Source organism: Suncus etruscus, chromosome 12 (genome assembly GCF_024139225.1).
Source record: "Suncus etruscus isolate mSunEtr1 chromosome 12, mSunEtr1.pri.cur, whole genome shotgun sequence".
NCBI lineage: Eukaryota > Metazoa > Chordata > Mammalia > Eulipotyphla > Soricidae > Suncus > Suncus etruscus.
In genome coordinates, this window is record NC_064859.1 from 50,993,117 (window position 1) to 51,015,442 (window position 22,326).

The window sequence follows — 22,326 nt, forward strand, 5'->3', positions numbered from 1 at the left end:
GTAACTATGATATTTAAATAAAGAAATTACTAAAAATAATAAAAATAAAAAAATAATAATAAAAAGAAAAGAAACAAGTGAGCATCAGTCATGTCTGGAAAAGCACCAAACTTTCCAATTTCTTACATGTGAACATTTATTTTTCTTATAATAAGATGCATTATGAATATTATGAACTTCTAGAATTCTCTTCCCCTGTAACTATATGCCTGCATCATCCCTCTGTGAGAACACCTGTCCAAATCCTCTGCCTGTCAATCAATAAACACAGCCTCCAGGAGTGCCAGAGAGCTGTGCCCTCCCTGAATTGATGAAACTAGACCAAGGTCCAGCATGTTTACTCCAGGAAGCTTTCAATTAAAGACCAACATGAAAGCCCAAGATCAAATCAAATATTAGAGAAATGAGAAATCTGTCATGTATTAAGCAAATATTTACAATGCAAAATGTGCCATGTGACAATTGAATGAAAATTGGAATGCATATCCAGATGCTAGAAAGTATTCTGAAAGGCAAATGATACAAAGGAAAATGAAAAAGCATCTAATGTAAAAAAATAAATAAATAAAACCCTGAAAACAAGTTACAAAAGAGGTGGGGGGTACTTGCTTCTGTATAACACACTTCCATTCATATCAGTTTATGAGAAGGTAATTAATGATTTGACCCTCTCAGGAAGTGACCATAAAAGACTGTTAATTTCATCCAACATTTTTTGGCTAATATGTACATGTCCACTTTACACTATTCCTCTGGTTACACTAAAGCTAAAAGACAACTAGGTTTTACTTTTGATGCAGAAAAGTATATATTTTGAATTCACTTATAAATCCAACTAATGAGTATATATTTTCAGTGTTCAGAAGTTAAGGTATAGTCTTAGTCAATGTCCAATTCCATATAAGATTTAAAACTCAGGAAAATATAGCCATGCATCAAACATGTTGTGTTGCTCGACATAACATTTGTTTTCTCTGATGGCTGCATTCCCACTTGGAGGCATTAGGTTATCTTTATTTTTCCACATCAAAATCACATGACTTTTTCAAAAGCATATTATATTTACAATTATAATAAACCACACCAGAGTTTATATATCTTATCCAAGAGCTGTAATGCACAAAAGTAGGAGCTGACATTTCAACTTAGTTCTTTTCCAAAATTCTTCATTCATTGCTTTTTCAATTGTAGCCACATAAGTTTGGTGTTACATAACAGTAATTTAAAAACTATACAGTATATTTCTCCTTATGATGACTGCCATTCTTTTCTGCTTAAATTCCTATTTGGGACAAGTACAACAACAATGTAGAGAGCATTGTATGATATTATAACAGATAAGATATACAGCCACATTTATGGGCTTCTCTTTTTTATATGACTTTATAGGCATTTCCAGATAGAAGACTTTTAAGCAGAAAAACAATAAGAAAAAATTCTAAAATAAAGAAAAATTAGTCTTCTGAGTTGAACTTCTCTGTGTGTTGATTGTGAAATATGTGATTTTTTTCTTTGGGGATCCTGGATAGCTTTAGCCTTCTTGGGCATTTATCATGTTCACATGCTCCTAGTTTATCAAAAAAAAAAAAGATTTATGCAGCTCTGAAAAGCTATGGTAGTGTGTTATTGCTTTGCTGCACTCACGCATATAGTGGATATGGTTGCCGTAAAACAGGGAGAAAGATGTAATTCTTCAGTCCTTTCCTTCAAATCTAGTCTATGCTAGATCAGAACGCATGCAGCCACACAAATTCAAAGCATCCAAGAGGACCCCTTGAACACAGTGACTATGCAGCATTGCTCTTGATTGCCTTAAGTTGCCCTGAAGAAAAATTCTAGCCCTTATGTAACTTCATAATTTCCCTGATGATTTCCCAAAATTATGAAAGATTGTATATCTCCTAAATGGCAAAGTACTTTAATGCAAGTTATTCACTATGCTTAGTAGAATTACTTTAAGGCATACTCTAGTTTCTCTTCAGATCGCATGAATCTTTCGCCTTTTACTAAAGATTTCTGTGGAGAGGAACAATTCTGAGTTTTGAACCAATTTTTTGAGACCTTGCACTAGCAAGGCTAAAAAAAAAAAAGAATTACTTTAAGGCAAGATATTCACTATACTTAGAATCCCTACCCTTTTGGCGATGTCTTTGATGAGATTGTTCTGATGCTTCAAGATACTCAAGCTATAAAGTTTTTAAAAGTTGTTATTTAGTGATGGCTGGAGAGATAGCACAGTGAGTGAAGCACTTTCCTTGATAGTGTTCAACCGATGTTAAATCCAGGTCACCCTGACAGGAGTGATCCCTGAGCACAGAGTCAGAAGAAGCCCTGAGCAGCATTCTGTGTTTGCCCCAAAATCAAACAAAACAAAAGCATTTTTATTTAAAAAAAATTAATCAACTTTCCTATTCTAAAAATAAACTGTGCAAATACCATCCTCTCTTGACAACTTGAGTTTCTATCATTCCTGACACCCAATTGTTTAAATATATCATAAGGTTCATAACAGATGCCTGTTGATTTTGTTACCTGGCTAACAATCCTTAAAAGGAAAATGTTTGGGAATTGGAAAAATAATAGAGCACAGTTAAGATGCCTGCCATGCAGGGGGGCAACACTATTCTAATCTCTGTCTCTACATATAGTCCCCTGAGTACCTACAGATGTTATTTTTGATCACAGAGCCAGATGTACACCTGAGCAACTCTGGGTTTGCTTAAAATAAAAAAATAAAAATAAATAAAAAATTAAAAATGAACTTTTTAATTTAAAGGTGAAAGTTTAGTGAATTGTATTTAGATTATGTCAAAATGCTCAGAATTACTTGATTAAAATTATCACAGCAACATGTTAAACTAATCATGCTGCTGGATGCAGTTGGAAGGATAATCCTGCTAACTCCTGATCATGACCTTAGACCACAGCAACTTAACTAGCTCTTTCAAACTGCTCCTCTCTTCCCCTGAATAATTTTAGCAACTCCTTATCAAAACTTTCCCATCTTCAGCTCCATTGGCTTGTGGTCCAGTACTCTGCTAATATAAGAATCTAATTGGAACTATTATATGCAAGGCTAATAGGAAAAGACATAAAAATTATCATTCTTAATGATCATGATAATGATGATGTTGTAATTTGCAAACATAATTTACTACACATATAGATGCATATATCCAGTGTCTCTGGCATTTGTATACTCTTTTTAGAGATTAGAAAATGAAGGCCAGGATACTCGGCATGATGGTCATGCTCATCTCCATGTTCATTTGTATAATAAGTGGCAGAACCAGAATTAAATGTGTTTCTGACTGATGCTAACATCTATTTTCTTTGTACTCCATCAAGCTAGTTAACCCATTAGTACTCTCAAAGAATATTTGCATTTTTTCCAGAGCTTGCAGATATTAAAAGTCATGAACAGTCTCCATAAGAAATATACAGTGAAGAGATGAAATGTATTTCTCTAGAGAGACAGGGAGGTCACAGTCGGGGAGAATATGAATGACCCTCTGCCACTGTCATGGAGATTGTGCTTCCACATAGTTGTCCCTCTAGAGAACAATAAGACCGAGATTACTGACTACCAATAAACTGCCTTCCCTTTCCATCATAATAGAACTCTGCCTCCATTCTGGCTGATTATCTATCAAAAATGATGTGTGGGACCTACAGGGATCATCCTTAAAAGTCAATGGCAAGTTCCCATGGCCTCAGCCCCCTCTTTCTGCAGACTATAACTGATAATTGGAGCCAGTTCTATGCTGTTAGTTATTCTTTAACACCGAATAGAAAGCACAAAAGGTTGATTGATATTCTGGAGAAAACCTGGGTACTTCACAATTTGTAGACAGACCCACCTTCAAATGCCTTCATCCCCTCATACTTCCACGGGACTAAAAGATCAAATTCTTTCTTATCTAGTGGTTCTCCTTTGCCAGGAGATGAAACTAATCTGAGGTGATTATCAGAGAAAGGGTTGATACTAAGTGCTATGTGAACAATGCTCCCACTTTAAAAAGACCAATTTTGTTCAATAAACACTAGCTTTAAGTTTCCAGGAACATTAATGAGAAGGAAATAATTACAAAAATAATGAAATGAAATTATCTCAATGTGCCCTTTTTCCATTCTAATGCAGCCAGCAAAATCCGACTACTGTTGTGTCATTCTCTATAACCAATGCATTTGCATAAATAGAACATTCAAGTGTATATAATAATTATTCAATTATAATGATCAAAGAGAAGAGACTGCTTAAAACCATCCCTGGTGCTGAATCCCTGTGTAAGACACTCTCATTACATTTTAAGAAAAGAGACCAATCTTGGTGTCATTAGCAGAAATGTGCTATTTTAGATCTGTGTATCTAACATTTCTTAATAAGAGGGAATAAAACATCATTTTGCCTTCTTAAAGATAAAGAGATATGGGACATTCCATTATCCCTGAAAGTTGTGTGCCTTGTTGCAAATCATTTGCAAAGGGCTTAAAAATATCTCTTGGATGCTGACTCTAGGATCAGAAGGTAATAGTGCTGCATAGAAGAAATGGAGAGCTTCCAAAGTGGGGGGAACTTATTGGATATCTCCACATACATATATATGTGAAAACAAACTCAGAGGCCATGGTTCTTCCTTCCCCAGGGGTATTCCCTTGCCTGGTTACAAGAAACTTAAATCAACATTAAACATCATGATTTCTTTCTCTGAGATCATGGTCCAAGAGGTAAAAAATCAGCAAGGAAGAAACACTTGATCACTATTCCATGCACCTTCTGTTGCAGACATGTGGGGAAGCAAAGTTGTAAACTGCTCCAGGAATCCCCTGAAGCCAAAAATCTGTCCAGTTTTTCTCTGGGCAGATTTTCAGCTGCTGTCCTCAATTTAGGGGAAGCAGCTGTCAGGCACATTTGGCCACACACCTAAATGGGAGCCTCCAGCATTTAGAACTAAAAACTGACATTGCTGAGCTAGCAGCAGAGTCCACAACAATAGGCACTTTGGTGCAAGCTTGGAAAAGCAGAGTACTTTTGAAAACTGTTGACTGAGCCTAAAATCAAAGGCATTATCATGAACAGAAAGAAATTTAGTGTTTGCATTTTGGATGCCCAAGCTTTCAAAGGTAGAAGGGGCAGAAGGAGATAATTACTTGACCACCCATATAAAATTCTTAAACACTAGACATATGGAAAAGTCACTACCACAAATGCAAATGCTGTGACTCACCCATAAATCCTACTCATTGCACTATAATGCTCTGCCTTGTATGTACCTTCAGCAATCTCCCAATTTGTCAGCCTCAAAATCAGCTGTCTTCAGGTGGAGGTGGCTGTTTTAAAGCAGATAAGTCTACGCTGTGGTAACAGATAAAACCCATAGCTCAGTAGCTGAACATAACAGATGTTCATTTCTCTCTCAAAACATGCCTGATCTAATTTAGACTACTTTCCTTTAACTAACTTTTTGAGGCCAAGGTAATCTCTGTCTTATGAGTATACAGACCTGTGATTTTTTTTTTGGAGGATCAGCATAGCTCAGTCACTTGGCCATTCTAATTGCAAGGGAATGTGGAAAGTATAGTATATAACATATAGTGGGAAGTATACTGCTGTTGCATGAGTAATTTCAGGCTCCACAAAAGATGTTAAGTAACCAAATGAATAGAGGCTTAACCATAATCACTCTGTAAAACCTTAGAGAAAAACAAACGCACAAATATCACTCAGGAAAAGAAAGAGACAGAGAGAAACACATTTTGTGTTCCTTCTGTAATACAAAAAATTTAAAAGAAGGCAAGGCCAGCAGTAAAGGTGAAAGTGGCTAAAGAATGGACACTATGGGCAAAGAACAATCCATTTTGATAAGAAAGTTTATAGAGAACTGTGTATTGAAAAGAACGGAAAGCACTATGACACTGAAAGTAACAAATAGGGCCCGGAGAGAGAGCACAGTGGCGTTTGCCTTACAGGACCAAAGGTGGTTGGTTCGAATCCCGGTGTCCCATATGGTCCCCCGTGCCTGCCAGGAGCTATTTCTGAGCAGACAGCCAGGAGTAACCCCTGAGCACCGCTGGGTGTGGCCCAAAAACCAAAACCAAAACCAAAAAGAAAAAAGAAAAAAAGAAAGAAAGAAAGTAACAAATAGTTGGGCTGGAGAGATAGTATGGAGGTAAGGACTGAGGACGGCGGTTCGAATCCCCGCATCCCATGTGGTCCCTTGTGCCAGCTAGGGGCGATTTCTGAGCCGAGAGCAAGAGCCAGGAGTAAACCCTGAGTACTGCCAGGTGTGACCCAAAAACAAAAAAAAAAAAAAAAAAGGAAAGCAACAAATAGTAAGTTGGAAATTATAACCAGACTAAAACTGCAGAAAGTGGGGCCGGCGTGGTGGTGCTAGAGGTAAGGTGTCTGCCTTGCCAGCGCTAGTGGAGAGACCACGGTTAGATCCCCCGGCGACCCATATGGTCCCCAAGCCAGGAGCGACTTCTGAGCACATAGCCAGGAGCAACCCTTGAGCTTCACCTGGTGTGGCCAAAAAACAAACAAACTAAAAATGCAGAAAGCAAATTTTTAGAAGTAGAGGCACATAGAGACAAAAGATAAGACGAAATCACCTTCAATCACCTCCATTACAAGAATGGAAATTAAAGGTCATTTGAGAATCCTGAAAGCTGGTCAAAAGAAAAAAAAAAAAACTCATAGCATCTTGAAAGGTAGTGAAAGAGAAGATATAAAAGAAAAAACACCACCACAACTATTTTCCAAAATTAAATACAGAAGGAAAAAAAATCATCATTATTTACAAGAATTTTGGAGCACATACAAAAATGCAAATGACATCAGAACATATCACTAAACTACTGGCTTTTAAAAGGTCTTCAATATCTGAAATTCTTATACTCAAAATGTAAATAATATAGGTTCAGAAATATAACAAAGGAAATGTTATTACTAAGAATAGTTTTTTGCGGGGCCGGGCGGTGGCGCTGGAGGTAAGGTGCCTGCCTTACAAGCGCTAGCCAAGGAACGGACAGCGGTTCGATCCCCCGGCGTCCCATATGGTTCCCCCAAGCCAGGGGCGATTTCTGAGCACATAGCCAGGAGTAACCCCTGAGCGTCAAACGGGTGTGGCCCAAAAACAAACAAACAAAAAAAAAAGAATAGTTTTTTGCAATTAAAAAAATGGTTTATATGGGCCGGAGAGATAGCATGGAGGTAAGGTGTTTGCCTTGCATGCAGAAGGTCGGTGGTTCAAATTCCGGCATCCCATATGATCCCCCGAGCCTGCCAGGAGCAATTTCTGAGTGTAGAGCCAGGAGGAACCCCTGAACGCTGCTGGATGAGATGCCAAAAACAAAATAAATAAATAAATAAATAAATAAATAAATAAATAAATAAATAAATAATAAAAATGGTTTATCTCTGAAAAAAAGCATCTTTTGAGTGGTGAGTATGTAAATCAAGTTAATATAAACAAAACTCTGAAAATAGATAGACTCAAAATAAATCTTCACCAAAAATCTTTTCTTTAAGAACATTTTCTTCAAAGATCAAAATGATAAGGTACAGTGGTGGAGAAATCTTGAAACTCTGGAGGAGAAATTCATGTAGTAGCTCATCAACTATACAGAGTAAGCTCAATACTTTTGTAAACTGTGATATCTCATTAAAAATAAATAAAGAAAATATATACAAGGTAAAAAAATAATTCTAAAGATATAATTAAGTTAAACAGTTTGGATGTTTTATGTAATGAATGTTCCTAATATTTGTTTAATAGAAATTCTCAATATTTTAAAATATTAACAATATGACAACTGGAATCTCCAAATGCAAAATCTTGTCCTTGAATCCAAACTCTAACTATACAAATACAAGAAAGTTGTAATTTTTGCATCTTAAAAGGGTGAAAAAGAAATAGAGAAAAACTTAAAGGTGCTAATAAATAAGTAATATGATTTGAGTTGCCTAAGCCTAACACATTAGATTTACATCTGAAGATAATACTCCAAAAAGTTATGATAAATAGAATAAACAAGATGGTAGAGTCCTTGACCTTTATCAAATGATGGGGTAAGGGTCAAGGAATTACATAAATGGAGAAAAGAATCTAAGGAAGAGAAAATGACATACTCAACAGCTGTTGATGGAAAGAACAGGTAATATAGTTGGGTTTCCTATAAGGATATATTTTAATTATCTATGAATGAGCTACCTCCTGGTTTTGGAGGTTTTCATTCTCTGGAGTTGCTCCAACAGATACTGTGGAATATCTTGAAGATACATAACATTTTCTAGCACTGAGATTCACTAATTGTGATTGAAATAAAATTAATTTACTGGATATATATCTGCAGGATTAATCTTAATAAAAATATATTAACAAAAATAAACAAAAGTTTATACAAATAAAGAAAAAAGAATGAGGAGCCATCCAGGGATATAATTATTAGGGGTGTATCACAAGCCTGGCATGTGCAAAGGTCCATTTGTGGCACAATAAACACCCCAAATACTACAGGGTTTAGCCATGGTGGTCCTCAAGTACAGCTGTTTCAGATCTATGCACTGACCTCTCAAGCCCCTACTACTAGGCTGAGTATTTACAGAAGTAACTCTTGTGGATAAAGGGAAAGAGAAATAGAAAATGGAGGAGGAGGAGGTGAAGACAGAAAGAAGAGAATAGCAACATAAATCTGCTATGCAGTCCTTTTCATTTCTTAGAATTCTATTGTCGACAAACATTCCTCATGAAATCTGTAAAATGTCCTTGAAATAAAAATCAGAAACGAATGTAGCCATGAATACAGATCTGCAGAACCAAAAGAAGAAATGGTTGAACATTACCTAAAGGATTTACTATTCTGCTTCCATGTGAAAGCACATCCTAGAGTCTACTATGAAATTTATCATTTAATAAATGTTGACTTGTATTCAACTTTAAGGTCATATACCCCAATAAGAGTATTTTCAAGGACAGAATAAAGGGAATATAACATGAGCTTATATTACAAAACTCAAAACTAAATAGATAATCATACCATAAATTTTAAATAAATTATTGCATTCTTTTATTTAACAAAATGGTTGAAATCAAGTTTGTTTCATATAATCAAGATTAAAGTTCCTTTTCATCAAATACAAGGAACTTCAAAATTGAATAATAAGTCTATTTTGGAGTTCATATTATCTCAAGTATGTAATTCTCTATCACATTGTCTTTAGAAGTTTTTAACATAATTCAATTGTCACATGATCCAAAAAGTTTACAAAAGTCTTACATCAGCTGTAAAAAAATGAATATTTTAATACTTGAAAATTTAGCACTCCTGAAAGAAATAATAGAGCTGAACTCCTTGGTGTAAATCTTGGCAATGATTTTTAGATTTGGCAATAAAAGCAAAATAATTGAAAGCAAAAATATATAAGTAGATCTACATAAAACTAAAAATTTCTGCACAGCAAATAAAGCCATAAAAAATCAAGTTGTTTTTCTACTCTAAAGAAGGTTGTATTCTCTTCTTAGCACATCTCTCTTTTTTTCTCTCCCTTTATTTTCCAAATAAATACCTAAGAAAATGGGAGAAAATATTTGCAAATTATTTTCTAATAAGGGGTCAAGATCTAATATAAGACTTTATTAAATTCAATATTCCTCAAACAGGATTTAATTTTAACATGGGAAAATGACTTGAATAGACATTTCCCCAAGAAGATATTAAAATAGACAGGAAGTACATGAAAAAGTTCTAAACACAACTAATCATATAGCAAATGCAAATCAAAACCACAAGTATTGCTTGCAGTTAGAATAGCTATTGACAAAAACACAGAAATGAAAAATAACAAGTGTTGGCAAGATTCCGAAGAAAATAGAGACTCTATACACTATTAGTAGTAAATTAACTTAGAATATAATTAGGTATGTAATTAGGAATACAATTCAAGATGATTATTTAAAAAGAAAACCATGATGATTGGGAAAGAGTAATAGTGATAGTGCAGTGGATAGGGTGGATGCCTTGCACATGGCCCAAAGTTTAATCCCAGCATTTCTATATGGTCCCCCAAGCCCATCAGGAGTACTTCCTGAGTGTAGAGCTAGGAGTAACCCCTGAGTACCATCTGTTGTGGCCCAAAAGTTTTTTATATATGTATATATAGTTATCGCTCAAAAGATTAAAATAGAACTAACATAAGATCGAGTAATAGGAAATGAGATTACTATCTTTAAAGTTTACTGTACTCCTCTGTGATATTAATAATAACTAAAACAAATAATATGAGAATCAATCAATAGATGAATATATAAACAATATGTGTGATAGGTGCATATCACAAATCACATTTATGTTCACATATGTTTTATCCATTAAAAAAAGAATAAATGTTGCTATTTATAACACCAAGAGAGTTATAAATCTTAAGGCATTATGCCAAATGAAGAAAGTCAGACAAAAGCAAACACTATATGATCTTTCCTATATGATCTTTAATAAATTTGAGCTTATAAAAGCAACTGATTGGTTGTTCCAGGGATAAGTAACAGGATTGGAAGAAGTTGATGCTTATGGTTAAAAGGTACAGACTTCCAGATCTAAGATTAATTACTTAAGGGGATGTGATATACAATATGAAGTCCACAGTAATATTGTACATGTTTGATGAGGTCTTAAAAGTGTTTACCATAAAATGTCTAATTCTAGGGGAGTTATAGCAATAGCACAGCAATAGCACAGAGCAATAGCACATCTGGAAGGGCATTTTTCTTGCACTTGGCCAATTCGGGTTCAATCTCTGCTATCCCATACAGTTCCCAGAACCTACCCAGAGTAATTTCTGAACCAGAACCAGGAATAAACTCTGAGTACCACTGGGTGTGACTCCCTACATAAAACAACAACAACAACAAAAAGATTTACTCTACAATGTGTTAGATACGATTCTTTAACATGTGTTAGCTGACCTTAATGTAGTAATTATCTCATAAACACATAACAAAAACTTATATTCCACATATTAAGCTTTCACATGTCAATTATATTTTTAAAATCTAGATAATAACAATAAAAAATATAACATCATGAAAGTGACCAATTTGATTAGCTTTTGCTCTGGTTCATGGACGAGTAAGTGCCTTATGAGTAACTGGATTTAGTTCCAATACACAAAGATAAACACCCATATATGCTCCTAGAATTACTCCACAAATTTATATAGTTTGACCCACAAAGAAAAAAAGAAAAAAAAAAGTAAACCTGAAATAAATTGTACTCAGGAGATTTCAAGATTTCCTGTGTCTGTCAAGATAAAACTGAAAACACGGCTTAAAGAAACAGAATAAAAAAAGAACAAATAGTATGAAGGTAAGGTATGCATGCGGAAGGACAGTGATTCAAATCCCAGCATCCCATATGGTCCCCAGGCCTGCCAGGAGCGATTTCTGAGCATAGAGCCAGGAGTGACCACTGAGCGCTGCCAGTGTGACTCACCCACCCCCCCACAAAAAAAGAAAAAATGAACTAAATGCAACACAGCTGGAGACAGGAGTTGGTCTGCAGAACTGAGCTTACCTGGCCAGATGGAATGGAGTAAATGGGGTAGGATATTGGTGGAGGAAGTGACATTCTGATAGTAAGCGTGCCATTGAGTCAAGCTATGCATGAAATTATGATTAACAGTATTATAAATCACGGCGCCTTAATAAAAATTGACCAGAAAAAAAGGATTAGATAGGTTCCACTAGTGGTGTATCTGTATTTTGGTATATATATATATATATATATATATATATATATATATATATATATATATATATATGTAATACATTAACATATCAGTTCATATATATTAACCTCCAGAAATATTATATTCCTCCTCTTTTTATTTCTTGTTTTGACAACTGAGGATATGGTGGGGAAAGACATGTTAATAATGCATGGATTTAGGGGAACAGCAATATCTCTAAAGATCTTGTTGATTTCAGTCATGAGAAAAGCAGACATCTGAGTAGAGAACTAGGAAGTCTCCAGCTAAGGGACAACCAAAGGTTGTGACCGCCCTCAGAGGTGACCAGCAGAGCAGCAAAAGCAAGTGGATGTGGAGTCTTAGCAACCAATCACTCTGGCCATTAGCAGAAAATACCATTCCAGGATCATCATATCAACACAAGTAGTGACCCTGGGTTCCTCACCTTTTCATGATCCTGTCTCACCTCAGCAATAAAAAGAGGAGAGTAGGAATTGAAAGTTGCTTTGATTTAGACATGAGAGCAAAACTTGAAATAATCAGGATGGAGACTCATAAAACTAACTTGAGTCTCTTTTGTTAAGAAAAGATGTATAAGAAATAATTGAATGGTCATAAGGAGAAAGGTTGGGCAGTGGACAACCTGTTGTAGTCGTTTAGGTAAAACAAAACCAGTTTCTACTTACATGTCTTGAGCTGGGGGCTTATCTAAACTTATCATATGTAATATATGGGACCACACGTGGTGGGGTTCAGACTGTCTCTGCACTTAAATATCACTCAGGGAGCCAAGTAGGATGCTGGTTATTGAAATCAGGTCAGTCACATGCAAGGCAAGTGCCCTACCTACTTTGCCATCACTTTAATCCCATCAGAAGTAAGAAAAAGCCTTTCCCCTCTGTTATTTTTCAATGTACTTCTTTAAGTACCTGGCTACATTTTGTTAAATAACTAAAAATGGCTCATGTTTGTGTGATATCTTCAATCCCACAGAGTTCCTTACTTTTTTTCTTGTTCTTTTTTTTTCCCTTCATTTTTATTGATGTGATTTTCTTTATAATACTATGATGGGTACCTCATCTTCCCCCAAATAAATCATATAAGAGTTATTTGGGCAGTTAAAACAACAACCTGTAAGGTAGATTCAGGACTCAAAACAAATTCTTAATCCCATAGAACTCAAAATGAGAGTTTCTATTTCTATCTCTACCTAAATTTTTTCCTCCCAGACTTTAACTATTTTGTCCTTTTGTGAGCTGATGAGACCAATTCTGGTCACCTGCCATACATGTTCCACTCCTCTGTGCCCTTCCCTAGTTTCCATACCCTCTTGTTTCATCAGAAAGAAAATAGCCACTGAATTCAAATGTCACAATCAGTGATGGCCCCTGCAGGAAACAAATCAAGCACAGGCATGCTCAGCTCTCAAGAGCAGAAAGACTTTGTTCTGAAAGGAAGTGACCGCTGTTGGAAGAACATCGGTTTGGGGCGGGTTGTTTCTCCCCACTCTGTGAGAAGGATAGGCTTGTCAAATCAAAGCTGCTATTTCTTCTTTAGTGTCTGATTTAGGAGATTAGACATCAGAGGGAAACACTTGTAAATGGATTATAGCAGTATAGAAAAATAATTGGAATGTTTCATCTCTCTGCATATCATTGCTTCCTAAAGTTGCTGTAGGGAGAAAACAGATTAATTAAAAGAGAGGAGATGTTTCTTTCACTAGCTTAATACTGTGTGGTGAGAGATAGTCACGATTATCCTAGTAACTGTGAAGTTTAGAGACAGACCAAAGGCATGAATTGAAAAAATTAGCCAGAAAATTTTAGAAGCTTTCTACCATTCAACTTCCCCAAAACAACCTATTTAAAGTAAATAGGCGGAAAGTTGGACTGTTGTGCTGTCCCAACTGGTAGCAAACACTGTCAGGTATGAAAATTAAGAAAATAGCATTTTTGAGTACCTGCTATGAGCCTGGCAATGAACCTAAAATTTTATAGATGTTAGAGTGTTTAATTCCGCTTGCAGTCCTGAAGTTTATCTTTATTTTCAGGAAAGGGTTGGTGTTTACAACAAATCGAACAGTCTGATCTCACAGGCCTTTTGTTTCTTTAAAAAATTCTAACAAATACCATCTCTAGACAACAGGTTTTTATTAGTAACCCCAAACTTACAACCAACCCCCAAATCAGCACCAAGACCAAATCATTTGCATAATTTTCTATCTCTGGGCATGATCCTTCTGTAGGAAAGAAATGGGAACCACATAGCAGTTACCCCAGCTGTGTTGAGCCTGCAGGACTGAGTCAACAGGCAGGAGAAATGCAGGTAAGCCACAAAAGATGCCCTTGAAATAGAAAAGAAAGTGTCTCACCAAAGAAATTTATTCAGTACCTGTTTATTACAGCAGTATTAGTCTATCAGAGCTAAAAGAGAGATACATATTCTTCATAGTTGACCAAAGAGGACACTGCCATGGGAAAAAACAATGATGGAGAAGAGGAAAAATTTAGAACAATGTCAGGGAACAGGCTTATAAATCCTGGCCAAGGAAATAAAGCATTTGAATGGATTTTCAAAAAAGGATCTTTTAGTGGCAGGAGATAATATAGCAGTCAAGGTTTATGTGTAACATGTGCCTTACCCAGGTTCAATCCCTGGCACCACATGGTTCCCGAAGCATTGCTGAGTATAGCTTTGCTTTCACAGGACTCCCAGAAAGTGTTTTAAATGTCCTTAGTAGCACAGGATCAAGACAGCATTGCAGCCTCTGGCTCTTGCCCTGAAACTCTCATCAGATCAGCCAAAATCACCAGTGCCCTCAACCTGTGAAACATCACTTCCTTCCTCAAAATAGCCTTTTTAATGTACAAGTAAAAAAGAAGTAGACTGTCATGTCACTTCATGAAACTGAGTTTTACACCCTCATACTATCTTCACACCACTGAGGAGAAAATCATGTATGTCTCCTTCATTTCCCAATTGACAAGATAGAAATTTATCTCCCTTGTGTAGCTAACAGATTAAAACAAGCCAAAGTATTAAGGGTCATTTCTTTATTCCCATATAGCGTGGCATGATTTCAGGAATATATATTAAGTACTTCATTTCTACAGACAGTAAACTCACTGAGTAATAGTCTCTATTCAGCCCTGAGATAATCAATTAAGTATATCAAATATGTACTATATGAAAGTCTCTATGATAAACAGGTCATTTACAAACCATTTAAGTAAAAAATTAACATAGTCATAGAACAAAAACAAGGATGGAAAAAATCTCAAAGTTAAAAAGAATATCTTTAATGCATCACTAAAGCTAGATCTCTTCTGTTGTATGCTTTCCCCTACCCTTTCTTCCTACAAATTCTTCAAATTTTTATCTCTTATTCATTCTCAGAGCCCAAAATGTTATACCTTTTGACAACACTGTAGCCTCCAAAAACTCTGATCAGTCTTCTGGAATCAAGCAGATATAAGTTCAACAAGGCCTTTGCTATCCTCCAAATAATCCCACATTGGCAGCTGCCCTCTTGTCCATACCTTCAACTTCAAATCCCTTCACAGGGAAGGTTGACATTCTCAAAGTCTCCTTTGACCATGGCAAAAACTTGACCCCTTTATTGGCCCAGCATTAGACCCTAGAAGTTTCTCATCTACACTAAACAGAAGGAAATATATTAGGATACAATGATGTCATACCACTCCAATCCCCCAAAATAATATTTCTCCATTATTGTCCATAGGAAACTTCTCTGTTACTTCCCAGTCCTCTGACAACTTCAGTTCTGTGATTAATATACAAGGGTTTGTTTCATTGGACATTATCTCATTGACTCATACCCTTCCCCTCTCTCCTACTTCTCACAAACAATAACCCCAATGCAATCTACCTACTCCCTTCTCCATTTGTTCTGAAAAGTGTTTTGTTTTTTTTGGATTCTTAACTCCATATCTCCAAATTTACTTGTATTCAAACACTGAGTTTATTTCACTTTAACAGTTAAAAATAATGTGTCAGGGTAGGTAAATATTGAACTGAAAATGAAGAGACTTAAAAACAGCATGAAGAATCCGGACAGCCTAAAGGCAAGATTAGAGAACCAGATGTCTGAACAAGAGAACCCCTGACAACCCAGATAACTACTTGACAATTTGCCTCAGGACAACCTTTCCCAGACTCAAGGACTGTGTCTTCTTCTATTACTATCAAACATTCAAATATTCTAATGATCTTTTAAGATGTCTCTCTGTACATCATCTTCCTTTTCTCTGTGTGTACTTCTATTAACATACTTTCTGGTTCTTTATAATTAATGTAAAATTGGTGTACAAAAATACAAATACAAGTCTTAGTTTTGACTAATGTTACCAAATCATCTCAATATTTAAGAGGTAGATAAGAAAAGAAATTTAGTAGATAATCTCTAATAAAAACAAACCCTTGGATAATGGTGACAAAATTGAGATTTTCAAAGGACAGAGAAGTAAGAAAAAGAAGCATCATATTGACAGTGGCGGAGAAATATTGGTTCTTTGGCAGTCAAAGTGAAATCACAACATTGTTCCCTAAAATATATTAATCTTTATGCTCTTATAAACCAATCTTACCTCAATAAAATTCTAGATCATACTTTGCTACTTCAATACTTTTTTCTTTTGCTCACTCATTCATTTCAGGATGTGAAAAAATTCTAAAAAACATATTGTGCAAAGAATTCTTGGCCAGTAGCAGATGGTCGAAAGATGGTTAAAGATCCCATGCAGGGCTCTCATGTTACAACTGATTCAGAATATATAGATTAGCTTTCAGTCCTGTCTCTACTGCCCATGAATATACATGTACACACATACACACCGAGGTATAAGTAACATAATTTCAATGCCTCTAAAGCCAAAAAAAAAACATTTATAATCCTAAATAGAAAGAATTCTAGAGAATTCTATGATACAAAATAGGAGAAAAGAAGTTGCAAGGATGCCCTTATCACATAAGAGTAAAATGTAACAAAGACAGTATTGACTCAAAGCACTGTAACCATGATATCTGTTTAACATAACTGGTGAACATTTCATGGAGCAGCTTATCTACTCCAGAGCAGAGTGGAAAGTAGAAACAGGAAGTAAGATATTCAGAGAGAACTACTAGAAGATAAATATTAAGAATATATGTTCAGGTGCTTGCTTCAAACACACATATACTAAAATTGGAATGATACAAAGAAGATTAGCATGGCCCCTGTACAAGGATGTCACACAAATTAGTGAAGCGTTCCATATTTAAAAAAAATAATATATGTTCATGAAAAAACAATAGATCACATATTCTCCACTACTAAAAATAAAATGGCAAAGATAAGAAACAGGAGAAGATGAAAAATATTTACTGGAAAATTAGCAATGTAGAAAATAATATCTAAGAGTTCATAGAAAGAAGAAATTAGGGAGGAAAATCAGGTGGAATGATATAGGAATATTGCTGAAGGAAATAATCCAGAAATAATACATATAGACAATAGGTCAGGAAAAGGGAAAAATAAAGTGACTTTAACAATTTGTGCAACCTTAATCTTTCATCATTTCTTTCAAGACCTCTCTGAGTTTACATGTAAAGTCAAGGACAGAAGAGTAGGAATCTATCTATCCTTTATAAGGATCAGCACCTTTCCAGTCACACTATATGAGTATAAGCATAAATTAAAAATTAGTCTTTCGGGCCTGGAGAGATAGCACAGCGGCGTTTGCCTTGCAAGCAGCCAATCCAGGACCAAAGGTGGTTGGTTCGAATCCCGGTGTCCCATATGGTCCCCTGTGCCTGCCAGGAGCTATTTCTGAGCAGACAGCCAGGAGTAACCCCTGAGCACTACCGGGTGTGGCCGAAAGACCAAAAAAAAAAAACTTAGTCTTTCAACACAGTAGGAAAATTGACCCACACAGCCTGGATCTGTTTTTCTGTCTGTGTCTGTCTCCTGTTTTTCTGTCTGTGTCTGTCTCTGTCTCTCTGTCTCTTTCTCTCCTTGATAACTTGTCACAGGTCACCTAAATGATGGAAGGTTCTCAGAAGTAATTACACACTGGTTGGGCCAGATTTCTTTATTGAATCCTAAGCCCCCTATCATGCTATTTCTCCCATCATTACTGACCTAGAAAACTCTTTAAACTTCTTAATAAAATATCAAAGCAATCTTTAAAACTGTCCCTAAAACAAAAAGAATTTCAAAGAAATTCCTTTTAAAATGCTGCTCATTATTCTAATTATGCAATGACACAAAGTTTGATTCAGCAGGGAGGTTGAAAAACTGCAAACAACCCAAATGCCCAGCAGAGAAGTGGGGAAGGAACTGTGGTACATGTGCATGATAAAACACTGTTCAGCTATAAGAAAGATAGAAGCTTGATGTTTCAACAGCATCAACGGAACCAGAGGGGATCATGGTAAGTGAAATAATCAGAAAAGAAAAGACAAATGCCAGATAATCACACTCAAATGAAGGATATAGAGAATCCCCAAACACATCTATAGACTCTGGCTGCTGGACTGAGTTTAGCACAGATGTGAAGTGAAGTCCAAAGGAGGACGGTGCCCATTGACTGTGGTGGAATGCCATTTGGTATACTGGTTTTAGGTATCGATGTGGTAGCACTTCAAGAATTGCAAAACCTACCATAATCATGTGAATGAATGAGAGAACTGAAAAGCCTGTCTAGAGTACAGGTAGGGGCGGGGTTGGATGAAGGGAGATTTGGGACATTGGTGGTGGAAATGTTGCACTCGTGAAGGGGGGGTGTTCTTTACATGACTGAAACCTAATCACAATCATATTTGTAATCAAGAATTTTAAATAAAGAATAAATATTTTTAAAAAAATTGAAAAACCTTAATTTGAAACATACAATACATAAAACATTATGAACCAACACCACTCCTCTTCAACATAGTACTGGAAGTTCTTGCTATAACGATCAGGCAAGAAAAACATATCAGGGGAATCCAGATAGGAAAGAAAGAGGTCAAGCTCTCATTGTTTGAAGACGACATGATACTCTACTTAGAAAACCCTAAAGACTCTACCAAAAAGCTTCTAGAAACAATAGACTCATATAACAAGGTGGCAGGCTACAAAATTAACAAACAGAAATCAATGGCCTTTTTATACACCAATAATGATAAGGAAGAGAAGGAAGTCAAGAAGGCAATCCCATTCATAATAGTGCCACACAAATTCAAATATCTTGGAGTCAACTTGACCAAAGACATGAAGGACCTATACATATCTAGGTATAGATAGATAGATAGATAGATAGATAGATAGATAGATAGATAGATAGATAGATAGATAGATAGATAGATAGATATACATATATAGGTCTATATAATAGTGCCACACAAATTCAAATATCTTGGAGTCAACTTGACCAAAGACATGAAGGACCTATATATATAAAGCCCTGCTCCAAGAAATAAGAGAGGACACAAGGAAATGGAAACACATACCTTGCTCATGGATTGGCAAGATTAACATAATTAAAATGGCAATACTCACCAAAGCATTATACAGATTTAATGTGATCCCCTTAAAAATACCCATGACATTCTTCAAAGAAGTGGATCAAACACTTATGAAGTTCATCTGGAACAATAAACACCCTCGAATAGCTAAAGCACTCCTAGGGAAAAGGGAAATGGGAGGCATTACTTTCCCAAACTTTAAACTGTACTACAAAGCAATAGTTATAAAAACAGCATGGTATTGGAATAAAGACAGACCCTCAGATTAGTGGTATAGGCTTGAGTTCTCAGACATTGTCCCCCAGACATACAATTACCTAATTTTTGAAAAAGGAGCAAGAAATCCTAAATGGAGCAAAGAAAGCCTGTTCAACAAGTGGTGCTAGCAGAACTGGTTACCCACTTGCAAAAAAAAAAAAACATAGACCCCCAGTTAATATCAAGTACGAAGGTAAAATCCAAATGGATTAAAGACCTTGATATCAGGCCTGATACCATAAAGTATATAGAACAACACGTTGGTAAAACACTCCATGACATTGAGACTAAAGGCAACTTCAAGGAGGAAACTGCACTTTCCAAACAAGTGAAAGCAGAGATCAACAGATGGGAATACATTAAACTGAGAAGCTTCTGCACCTCAAAAGAAATAGTGCCCAGGATACAAGAGTCACCCACCGAGTGGGAGAAACTATTCACCAACACCCATCAGATAAGGGGGGTAATATCCAAAATATACAGGCCACTGACAGAACTTTACAAGAAAAAAAAACATCTAATCCCATCAAAAATGGGGAGAAGAAATGAACAGACACTTTGATAAAAAAGAAATACAAATGGCCAAAAGACACATGAAAAAATGCTCTTCGTCACTAATCATCAGAGAGATTCAAATCAAAACAACGATGAGATACCACCTCACATCACAGAGATTGGCGCACATCACAAAGAATGAGAACAATCAGTGGGGCAGGGATGTGGAGAGAAAGGAACTCTTATCCAGTGCTGGTGGGAATGCTGTCTAGTCCAACCTCTATGGAAAGCGATATGGAGATTCCTCCAAAATCTGGAAATTGTGCTCCCATTTGACCCAGCTATTCCACTCCTAGGGATATATTCTAAGAACACAAGAATACAATACAAAAACCCCTTCCTCACACCTATATTTTTTTGCAGCACTATTCACAATAGCCAGGCTCTAGAAACAAGCAAGATGCCCTTCAACTGACGAATGGCTAAAGAAACGGTGGTACATATACACAATGGAATATTATGCAGCCGTCAGGAGAGATGAAATCATAAAATTTTCCTATACATGGATGTACATGGAATCTATCATGCTGAGTGAAATAAGTCGGAGGGAGAGAGAGGTGCAGAATAGTGTCACTCATCTGTGGGTTTTAAGAAAAATAAAAGTCATTTTTGCAACAATCCAAGAGACAATGAGAAGAGGGCTAGAACTTCCAGCTCACTTCATGAAGCTCACCCCAAAGAGTGGTGAGTGCAGTTATAGAAATAACTACACAGAGAACTATCATAATCATGTGAATGAATGAGGGAACTAGAAAGCCTGTCTAGAGTACAGGTGGTGGTGGGGTGGGATGGAGGGAGATTTGGGACATTGGTGATGGGAATGTTGCACTGGTGATGGGGGTGTTCTTTACATGACCAAAACCTAATCACAATCATATATGTAATCAAGATGTTTAAATAAAAAATAATATTAAAAAAAGAATTGAAAAACCTTAATTTGAAACATACAATACATAAAACATTATGAACCAACAGCATCTCAATAAGAAAAATAACAGTTAATGAATTATCATGATATGAGGTTATACAAACATACCTAGTTAAAGAGTTCTAAATTATTGACAATTGGTTCTAGAGGCCACAACCAGAATGTGAACTGAAAGAAATAAACAGTATCAAAAGTTGAGAACTCAAAGGCTTGAACTGGCACTTCTCAAAGTAAGGATAGCCATATGTCCCACAATCAGGAAAATTGTTTAAGATTCTATCTGAATCCCACTCTCAATTATTAAGTAGAACACTTACAAATGAGCCCTTTAAGAATCTGAATGTTATTTATTTTGGGGGAGGGCACTGATTGGTAATCTCCTACCTATGCTCAGGGCTTACTTGTGGCTTTGTAGTTTGAAATCACTCCTGAGTATTGTTCAGGGACCACATGAAGTGCCAGGGATCAAACCAGAGTTGGCCCATGTAAAGAAAATACTTTATCCTCTCTCTCCAGTCTAAGAATCTACATTTTAAGAATCTTTCCTTACTCCCACTCCACATCCCACTCCACTAGCACCAGAACTTATCCTTTTAAGCACTGGTCAGATTTAAGTGAGAAAGGAAATTTACTATTGTCTAATCTAATCTCATGAAAGGCAGCACAGATTATCACTTATGTAATCCATTAGGGAAAAATGAAGTTAGGACAGAAAACCCTAAAAAATATTCTTTTAGGAATTGGGCCAGTTGCAGAATCCTTGAGTGCAACTAGTCCAGAGGAAGACTGTTACACATCAAGCTGTTATAAATTTGAACCAGAGTCCCCAAGGCCTGGTTTGCTCATTTGATATTCTATAAATTTGAGAAAACGAAGAAACTAACAGAGAATAAATAAGTAAAATATGCTCAGACTTAACCCAGAGTCAATTTAGCACTCCCATGATCTGTTCAAGTTCACTCCTACCCGTGTAGGAGTCAACCTCGTTCACTGGGTATTTAAAGTGTTTGAGAGAGGGGAGGCCATCAGTGCTGAGAACCCAGAAGGCACTCTTGACAATACTGGGTCCTGGGGTACAGAGCTGCTAGTGCACTGATAGGGTCCAGCAATTCAGAACTGCTTGGGATCAGGAGTGCTGGGGGCCATCAGAAGCTGAGGGTAGAACCAGGGTCACCAAGCATGCAAGCAAGGCATAAATACAGCCCTTGATTTCCTCAGCTCCAATCTCACCCATTTTTCATGTGGAATTGTTATAATCTATCTCATTCATCATTTTTACTTCTTTGATAAATGTCTCTTGGCCTACTAAGTTAAGCAATCTCCAGCCTACATT

General features: G+C 36.2%; 2 non-coding genes across 2 annotated transcripts; both read left to right on the top strand.

The window, feature by feature from the left end:
* The first annotated feature begins 1,962 nt into the window (after positions 1–1,962).
* On the top strand, positions 1,963–2,078 carry LOC126024993 (U5 spliceosomal RNA). The gene has a single exon (XR_007501047.1). It is a non-coding gene; the product is annotated as a U5 spliceosomal RNA (small nuclear RNA).
* A 14,843-nt stretch (positions 2,079–16,921) lies between these two features.
* LOC126025180 (U6 spliceosomal RNA) lies at positions 16,922–17,026 on the top strand. The gene has a single exon (XR_007501223.1). It is a non-coding gene; the product is annotated as a U6 spliceosomal RNA (small nuclear RNA).
* The last annotated feature ends 5,300 nt before the right edge of the window (positions 17,027–22,326 follow it).